This window comes from Bison bison, unplaced genomic scaffold (genome assembly GCF_000754665.1).
Source record: "Bison bison bison isolate TAMUID 2011002044 unplaced genomic scaffold, Bison_UMD1.0 scf7180017864281, whole genome shotgun sequence".
NCBI classification, from domain to species: Eukaryota; Metazoa; Chordata; class Mammalia; order Artiodactyla; family Bovidae; genus Bison; species Bison bison.
In genome coordinates this window covers 374,218-383,895 of record NW_011494853.1, presented here as the reverse complement: position 1 = coordinate 383,895, position 9,678 = coordinate 374,218, and the positions used below count along the sequence as shown (strand labels likewise).

At 40.6% G+C, this 9,678-nt stretch overlaps 1 non-coding gene across 1 annotated transcript; it reads right to left on the bottom strand.

Moving 5' to 3' along the window:
• Positions 1-4,364: 4,364 nt before the first annotated feature.
• Positions 4,365-4,437, bottom strand: TRNAE-UUC. Its single transcript has one exon. It is a non-coding gene; the product is annotated as a tRNA-Glu (tRNA).
• Between the last annotated feature and the right edge of the window lie 5,241 nt (positions 4,438-9,678).

The following is a 9,678-nucleotide window of genomic DNA, read 5'->3' as shown; positions in this document are numbered from 1 at the left end:
GGTGGGGGGGATATATATATATATATATATATATATATATTTATTAAGATTTATTTTCCTTTTTGGCTGCATGGCATGCAGGATCTTAACTCTCTTACCAAGAACTGAGCCCATGCCCCCTGCATTGGAAGTGTGGAGTCTTAACCACGGGGCCACCTGAGAAGTCCTATTTTTGAAATATTTTCGATCGTGTCACTCTGCTGTCAATTCTCCCTGACCCCTCTTTTTCTCAGTAAGAAGTCAACATCTTTACAAATGGCTCCCCAGACCCTCTGCCCGGCCCTCTGCGCCTGCCTTACCGCTCTCCTTGCTCTGCACAAGGAACACACAGGCATCAGCCTCTGCATTTGCTTGTCCCTCTATCTGGAATAAGCTTCCTCTTACTATCATTACTGCTTGGTCCTTTGTCTTTACTCAGATACTCCTTGTATCGAGTTGAGACTTTTTCTCGTCTCATATCTAAAATGTCCACTATATCCCATCACCCTGACCTTTCTCTTTCCACTTCCTTAACATATATTTTTATTTAGCACTTATAACTTCAAATACGAAATTGTCTATGTTCACTGAGTCTTAGGTCCATGAGAGGTTGGTTCCTCTGCAGGGATTCTGCTGGTGGTGGTCTAGTGGTTAGCAGGCTTCCCAGGTAGCACTAGTGATAAAGAACCCTCTTGCTAATGCTGGAGATATCCCTGAGTGGGGAAGATCCCCTGGAGAAGGGCATGGCAACCCACTCCAGTATTCTTGTCTGGAGAATCCCATGGACAGAGGTGCCTGGCGGGCCACAGTCCATAGGGTCGCAAAGAGTTGGACACGACTGAGAGACTTATCACGCATGCACACCAGTGATTACCACTCCATGCTTTCACTGCCAAGCTCGCTGGTTCAATTCTTGGTTTAGTTTCCTCTAATTGAGCGAATTAAGATCCCACAGGCAGTGTGTCATGACCCCCCAAAATAGAAAAAAAAAAAATTCCTCTGCAGAGGCCAAGGTGGGATCATCCAAGGGCGTGTAAAATCTGATCCTCTTGTTTCCTCAGATATGAGTAGTATCTTTACTATATTATCAACTGATTGTCTAGAGAGTGACATGCACACACATCCTTCCAAAAGAAGTTTAAATATTAATTCTCAGAGATGGTAACATGACAAAATCTGAAAATTAGAAAAAAATTTCCCAACTTACCCCAGTGGGAAGCTCAGTTCCTGAAACTGATGGTGGGAACTTGACGTGATCTGACAACGCTGATGAGCTCCTTTTGTATATTCTCTGTCTTCAAATTATGCCCTTTTGTTCCAGGCAGAAATAGGAAAACAGACTGGCTGCTGATGCACCTGCTTTGTTTCTGTTTAGTTTTGGATTGGTTTCTGGGATTCTAACTTTTTTTCCCCCTTTGGCTGCACTGCAGATCATGTGAGATCTTAGTTCCCTGACCAGGGATCAAACCTGTACCTTCTGCAGTGGAAACATAGAGTCTTAATCACTGGACCCCAGGGAAGTCCCTCTAACTATTTTAAAAGGCATAATTCAGTGGTATTAACTACATTCACAATGTGCAGCCATCAAAAACCTTTTTCATGACCCCCCAAAAAACCCCATAATCATTAAACAGTAACTCACCATTCCCCCTGGCCGTCTCTGGTAATCTTATATGGATATGATGATTGTAAACACTCGTAAGTGGAAACATACAATCTTTGTCCTTTTGTGTCTGCCTTATTTCACTTTTCATAATGTTTTCAAGATTGATCCATGTTAGAGCATGCATCAGAATTTCATTCCTTTTTATGATCTGCCTTACTTCAAAGCTCATGCAATGCTATCTTGCTGGTAAAATCAACCTTGCAGATCTTAGTCAGATTGACCATATCCATTTAGAAATCTTCATCAGAGCTGCAGAGAAGAGTCTTCCCCCCGATATTGACTGTGTCGTTAGAATTGGGTTTGGCTGTGTATGTCAGACAGACTCAATAAATTGCTTGTGCAAGATATGATTTCTTTTGCACATAAAAATGTAGACAGTTGGTCTAGCAAGTAATTAAATCTAACCCTAACTGAAGCGTGGATTTTGGAGCTCTTTGTTTTGTTGAAAGAGTCTCTGGTGGCCATTTTTCGCCAGAATGTTTCCCCACCTCTCAGTTCAATAATGGGACATGAGTCTCAGCCAAGCAGCAAAAAGAAATAAAACACTGTGTTTTGGGAAGCATATAAGACCAGGCATCGTGGGGAAGAACAGAGAAAGATGGCGATCGTGGTGGCCTTTCACTGCCATGGACCGTTCCACCCCTGGTCAGGGAACTAAGATCCCACAAGCCACCAGTTGTGGCAAAAAAATAAACACAAAATTTTAAAATTTGGGAATTCCCCGGTGGTCCAGTGCTTAAGACTCCATACTCCCAATTCAGGGGGCATAGGTCGATCCCTGGTCAGGGAACTAGGCATGCCTCACAGCTTGGCCAAAATAAGAAAGAAAAAAAGGTGGCAGTCAAGTCCATTCCTCCAGAAGCAGAATTATCTGTTCAGTTCAGTTCAGTTGCTCAGTCATGTCCGGCTGTTTGCGACCCCATGAACTGCAGCATGCCAGGCCTCCCTGTCCATCACCAACTCCCAGAGTTTACTCAAACCCATGTCCATTGAGTCTGTGATGCCATCCAACCATCTTATCCTCTGTCGTCCCCTTCTCCTTCCTCCTTCAATCATTCCCAGCATCAGGGTCCTTTCCAGTGAGTCAGTTCTTCCCATCAGGTGGCCAAAGTATTGGAGTTTCAGCTTCAACATCAGTCGGTTCCTCTGCCTTTTCTAAAACCAGCTTGAACATCTGGAAGTTCACGGTTAACATACTGTTGATGCCTGGCCTGGAGAATTTTGAGCATTACTTTACTAGCCTGTGAGATGAGTGCAATTGTGTGGTAGTTTGAACATTCTTTGACATTGTGTTTCTTTCGGATTGGAATGAAAACTGACCTTTTCCAGTCCCGTGGCCACTGCTGAGTTTTCCAAATTTGCTGGCATATGGAGTGCAGCACTTTCACAGCATCATCTTTTAGGATTTGAAATAGAGCAACTGGAATTCCATCACCTCCACTAGAATTATCTGTGGATATTTATTTAATTCTATTTCATAAATTAGATTTGATAGGGTTGATGACTGAGCAACTGAACAACAAAAACATCAAAGCATTGGTAGAATCTAATAATGTACAATTCAATGTACATTTTTATATACTGTCTCTTGTTTTGAAAATCTTACTTTTCAGTGTAGAGATTGCATAAAGAAGATTCTCTCCAACATACACAAATTCAGTACTTGAAAATGAAGGTTGTGGGAGAGGAAAAAAATCTATTGTGTTTGTTTTAATGTTTTACCCCTTTGGAGATAATTCAAAAAGTGCTTTTATAAGTAATTTATAAACAGCATCTTTGAAAACTGAAATTCATTCATTTAATACTTATTGAAGGATTATTATGAGAAAGCATAAGGCTGAGCTTTGAAGGGGAACAATGATGCATATTATAGTTCAAGAAACTTATCTTTCAAGCTTTAAAATAGGTGATCTTAAATGACAACATAAAAGAATTAAGTGTCAATAAAAGACTTGAAATAAAAATGAGAGAATCATTGCATCTCAAAATTGAAGGGACGACTGCCTTGTGCTTCTAAAAACTGGATACGCATATCTTCATTGGATACGCATATCTTCATGCCTAAATGTGAGTACATGGCAATATAGGGCTTCCCTGGTGACTCAGTGGTAAAGAATCTACCTGCCAGTGCAGGAGACACAGATTTGATCCCTGGGTCAGAAAGATCCCCTGGAGGAGGGCACGGCAACCCACTCCGGGATTCTTGCCTGGAGAATCCTCATGGACAGAGGAGCCTGGAGGGCTACAGTCCTTGGGATCACAAAGAGTCAGACACGACTGAATCAACTTACCATGCACACATGGAGGGTAAGTCAACATCTGGCAGGCCCACAAGTAAATAGAGCATCGTGTTAACATTAGAGAAAAAACAGATTCCAAAGACATTTCAGCCCAACATGTGGCTGGTTTAAGATGCTCAGCATTCCTTATTTTACTTCTCTTTTATAGGAAAGTTTAATGGGAAAACACTTTGAGGAACAATGGAAAAACACATTGAGGAACAATGATTCCATGATTCTCTGTAGAAAATTCTTGGTAAAGCGTCCCATACAGTGATCTCTTCACCTCTTATTTAATCCTAGTAAGAGGATACCACTGCCCACTTAGTATGATGAAGTCAGAGGAAGAAAAGAATTCACAATCTATTGCTTCACAATAGACTGATTTCCTTTTTTTTTTTTTCTTTTTTGGCCAAGTGATTTGGCTTGTGGGATCTTAGTTCCTTGACCAGGGATTGAACCTGGGACCTTGGCAGTGAAAGTGCCAAGTCCTAACCATTGGACTGCCAGGGAATTCCCTAGATTGAGTTCTCAATCAAGATTCTGATGAATGGATAGAATTTTAATAGAGTACAGAGCAGATGGACTTCCCTGATGGCCCAGTGGTTCTACCCTTCCAATGCAGAGAGCATGGGCTCAATCCCTGGTTGGGGAACTAGGATCTCACATGCCTTGTGGCCAAAAAAAGGGGGAAAAAAACGTACAGAGCAGAGAATTTCTGGAGGATAGTCTGAAATCTTGGGTCCTGGGTCTGTACCTTTCACTTATGAAGCACATGACATTGGGAAAGAATTCTTCACAAAGTCATTCCAAGAATCTGCTTAGCTTTACTGTGTGTGAAAGCTTAGTATCTGGAATACATGAATATGTTTGATAAAATTTCTCATCCTCTCTCCAAGTTGGCAGAAACAACATGAGCAAACACAGAGCTTTGACATGTGCTTCATATGTTTTAGCCACGATGATAGCTTATTCTGGTATGAGTGATGGCTTGTAAGAAAACAATGATGACAGATAAAAATGAAATGTCAAATTCAAGAGGAGATAGCAGCATTGATTCCAAAGAGATATTTTTATACGTGGAGGTGGAAGTATGTGAGGGTGTTTCAGTATAATGCCCCTGTTATCAAAATGTTTCTTAATTTGTGTGCCACATTAAACAGCAGTATCTCTCAAAGTTTGTCAACTGGAGGAAAAAAAATGTTCAAATCTATTTTTCTTAAGTAAATTTGGTGATATAATTATCTATGGTTGGTAAAAGGTTTTTTGTTTGTTGAGGATTTGAGCTCAGTTAAAGAGTTAATTTTATTTTAAAGGAACATAGACTTTGAATAACAATTTTCTGGGCATGTTTAACTAACCTAATTGAGAAAACCATGGTGCTGTTTAATTGTAAATAAACTGATGTAAGATTGGACCAATACTTGATGTGTACAAGTTTAGTATGTAGGGTTTTTGTGCTTTTAAAAAACAAGTTCAGTTTTTCTCTTTTAAAAAAATGAGATGTCATTCATATTCATATAAGCTTCTTAAGAAATGCTTTCTAACAAATGGAGAGTTAAATAGCTTGCATAATGGCTGTAAGAATTATTTTAGAAGCCTGACTCATCCAGCATTAGAAAATAACCTTATTTCTCAGAAAGTTATAGTACCTGCTCACCTTTCTTCTATTAAAGGAGAAAAAAAAGTACATCTCTTATCATGACAGTAGCATTTTTCATTCCTGGAGATTTGGAGTTAGTGAGATTAACAAAAAATGGGGTTTCCTTCAGGTATTTTTAAAAGTTATTTTCCTTACTAACTACCCTCTTCCCTCACCAACTTCTCTTAAAAAGTCGGAAACCACAGGACTACCTGGCTAGGTTATTTTTAACGGAAACAACATGACTTGGAAATTGTGCCTCTGGTGGCTGAGTTGTCCTGGACATCTGGGCTTCACCACCAACTGGACTTTCATGAGAAACACAAGCTGGGGTTTCGTTATGGCCAGAAGTCCCCCTGGTAGTTCTCCAGGGCACGCATTCCTGTGTCTGAGAGATGAGATGCTCAGACAATGACTCCCTAGACCACTATTTTTGGACACCAGGTAGATTGTTCAATATGATACTTTGTTGTTTTTGAAAAGAGCCCAAAAAGGTTTCCGCGTGGGTTAAAGTGTGGTCTTGGAGTGCTTCAACTTCTGCATTTCCCAATTTTTGTTTTTCTCACTTTACTGCCAGCCATATTACTGAATTTCTCTGGGGTATGAAAAAGTTGAGGGACATATACAGGAATTACTCACTCAGTCTCTGCTGTGCAGCTGCCCAGAACTTACTGAGGTTGAAAGAACACAGAAGCATTCATCAAAAGCCTGGGGCTGGCCAAAGGTCTAAAAAAAGTTATTTTTGATAGGAACATTAACTAAAGCTTCATTGATCACGCATATACAAGAAAGAGTGAAAAGTTAGGTTTTTGTAATCAAAGACAGGAAGACTTAAGTTCTGTCTCCATCATTTCTTAGTGAACTGTCTTTGTGGGTTGCCTGCTGCCATATGTTATACTTGCCCCATGTATAAAATGTGAATAAATAATAATAATAACTAACAATTTTTGTGCACTTTATGATAGGCTCTGTGTAAGCAAGTTGCACATATTATCTCATTTAAGTCGAAGAGGTAGAAACTATTATCCCAATTTTCAGATGTGAACATTGAGGGCCAAAGAGTTGAAATGCTTATCTTAAGACTGTGGAAAGTAATTTTTAAGAATAAGTTATTTACTGTTGACTGTATTGGGTCTTTGTTGCTGCAGTCTTTCTCTAGTTGCGGCAAGCAGGGGCTGCTCTCTGGTTGCGGCAAGCAGGGGCTGCTCTCTGGTTGCGGTGAGAGGGCTTCTTGTTGCAGTGGCTTCTCTTGTTGTGGAGCACGGAGCACCAGCTATAGGTGTGTGGGCTCAGTAGTTGTGGCTCCTGGACTGTAGAGCGTGGGCTCAATACTTGTGGCCCATGGGCTTAGTTACTTTGCAGCATGTGGGATCTTTCCGGACCAGGGATCAACCCGTGTCTCCTGCACTGGCAGGTGGATTCTTTACCACTGAGCCACCAGGAAAGCCCTCGTTAAAAGTAATTTAAATAAGAGGTTCTGCATGTGGTCTAGTGCATGGAAGGTATTCTATAAACAACAACTGTTTTGATAAAATAGTATCTTATAGAAGCTGAAAGTATTAAGAAGATCAGATACCTTAAAAACATAAATTATGATCATCAAAGTAATCTGCTCCCATGGTTCAAAGTTTTCTGATAATAATAAAATGTGAGTAATAAAATACTTTTTTTAAGTAATAAAATGTGAGTAATTTTGAGGTTCTCATACTCTGAGGAAGTGTATAAAATTGCATATTCCAGTGTTTAATTCCTACAGATTTTGGAGTCATTCTGGAGTACAGCCCAGTACTCTGCTTTTTTGACAAATTCCCATTAATTCCAAGCAGGTGGTTAGTTTTCATTGCCTAGAGGACCTTCAAGGTCTTCCCCAGCTCTAAAATTCTATGATTGTGTGACTTTATGTACTTCTGAAACATTTGTGTGTATCTGTGTGTGTGTTTGCTTGCTTGCTTAATAGACAATTGAAATGCCAGGGGAAATGAGAAGTGCTTCAAATAACGTACAGGTCTTTCTTTCTCTTTGTGGGCATTTGGAAAACCAAATTCCATATTATTTGTATGCTCAGTGATGCAGTATAAAGGATGATGTGATTTCATTGACTGGTAGAGATAATTTTGATTAAAAATAGCTCTAAAATGAATAAGGGATAGGTCCTGAAGCAAGGATAGCAAATTAAATGTTACTTGCAGAATCGCTGTTCTCTACTCTTTCTGACTACTCACCAACAGTCATTAGTATCAGATCATCCTCTCTTTAGGAAGTCCTGGCATCATATTGGCACATTCTTTCTCCTCAGTTCTCACCTTTTTTGAGGGTCTGTAGTGATCATTGCCTTATAATAGTCATTCCATCGCTACTAATTAGATCACACTGCTTCTTGATTTAACTAATTTCAGGATCTTAGGAAGTTGAGAAGCATTTATTTGACATCAACAGCCCCAGATTCCTTAGTGTGTGAACCAGGTTTCCTCCTCCTTCAAGATCCCCTTGTTTTTCCTCTCCCCCAACCCATCCTCACGTGGACTAAATATACCATCAGGAGGTCTTCACTTTGTTACGGAAGGCAGGAATTGTCAACTTGGCATAGTCAGAAAGTCATTCAGTGCACTCAGCGCTTTGCTGACATTGAACATGGTTCTGCTACTCAAATGTCCTGGTTACTGATTGCTTTATTTCATTATTTCATTATTTTTAATTTTTATTTTTTGGTTGTGCCAAATGGCATGTGAGATCTTAGTTCCCAGACCAGGGATTGAACCCACATCCCCTGCATTGTCAAGTGGATTCTTAACCACTGGATCACCAGGGACGTCCCTGTCCTGGTTACTTTAGACCTCCATCCACAGGTTCCTTACAGGAGGTACTGCTACAGCATAAAAAGAAGTAGAAGTTGCTTCTATTAGTCATTTATGTCCCATACGATCACCTTAAAACCTGATGATGGCAGACACAAAAGACCACAGAGTGTATGATTCCATTCTGGATATTACATGAAATATCCAGAATAGATAAATCCAGGGAGGCAGTAAACAGATTGGTGGTTACTCAGGTGCTTGAGGCAGCGGGGAATAGTCATGAATGCTTAATGGTTTAAGATTTTCTTTTTGGGGTGATAAAAACTTTTTGGAAGTAGATAGAGGTGGTAGTTGAACAACAATATATGCACTAAATGTCACTGAATTGTATATTTTTAAATTAATAACTTATGGCTGTGCTGGGTCTTCATTGCTGCTCTCGGGCTTTCCTAACTAGGGAGAACGGAGGATACTACTCTCTGCTTGTGATGTGTGGGCTTCTCACTGCAGTGGCGTTTCTTGTTGTGGAGCACAGGCTCTAGAGTGCGGATTCAGTAGTTGTAGGGAAGGGCTTAGTGGCATATGGAATCTTCCTAGACCAGGGATTGAACTCATGTTATCCTGCTTTGGCAGACAGATTCTTACCCACTGGACCACCAGGGAAGTCTGAATTGTATACTTTATTTTTATTTATGTGAATTAACCTCATGCGAAGATTTGACTCATTGGAAAAGACTCTGATGCTGGGAGGGATTGGGGGCAGGAGGAAAAGGGGACGACAGAGGGTGAGATGGCTGGATGGCATCACCGACTCGATGGACGTGAGTTTGAGTGCTTAATGGTTTAGGACTTTCTTTTTGGGGTGATAAAAACTTTTTGGAAGTAGGTAGAGGTGTAGTTGAACAACAATATATGCACGTCCACCAACTCCGGGAGATGGTGATGGACAGGGAGGCCTGGCATGCTTCGATTCATGGGGTCGCAAAGAGTCGGACACGACTGAGCAACTGAACTGAACTGAATACCTAAACAACAAATTTTAAAATCCTGATTAATTCGGAGAAACTTCAAGGATCTGAAGAGCTGGAGAAAACATGGGAGTGATGGGTATCTCTCAGCTGTCAGTATGTGTAAACAGAGGAGAAAGCCCATAACTTTCAAAGGTGATACATTCCCTGGATCAGAGGAGAGTAAAGAACAGGAGTGGGAAATTCAGGTGCAACAGAATGGGTACTTACAGGGAATTGAAGGCTGTGAGCCAGGCTGTACAATAGTATGCATCTCTCTGCCCTGAACAAGAGAAAACAGTCGGTGGTA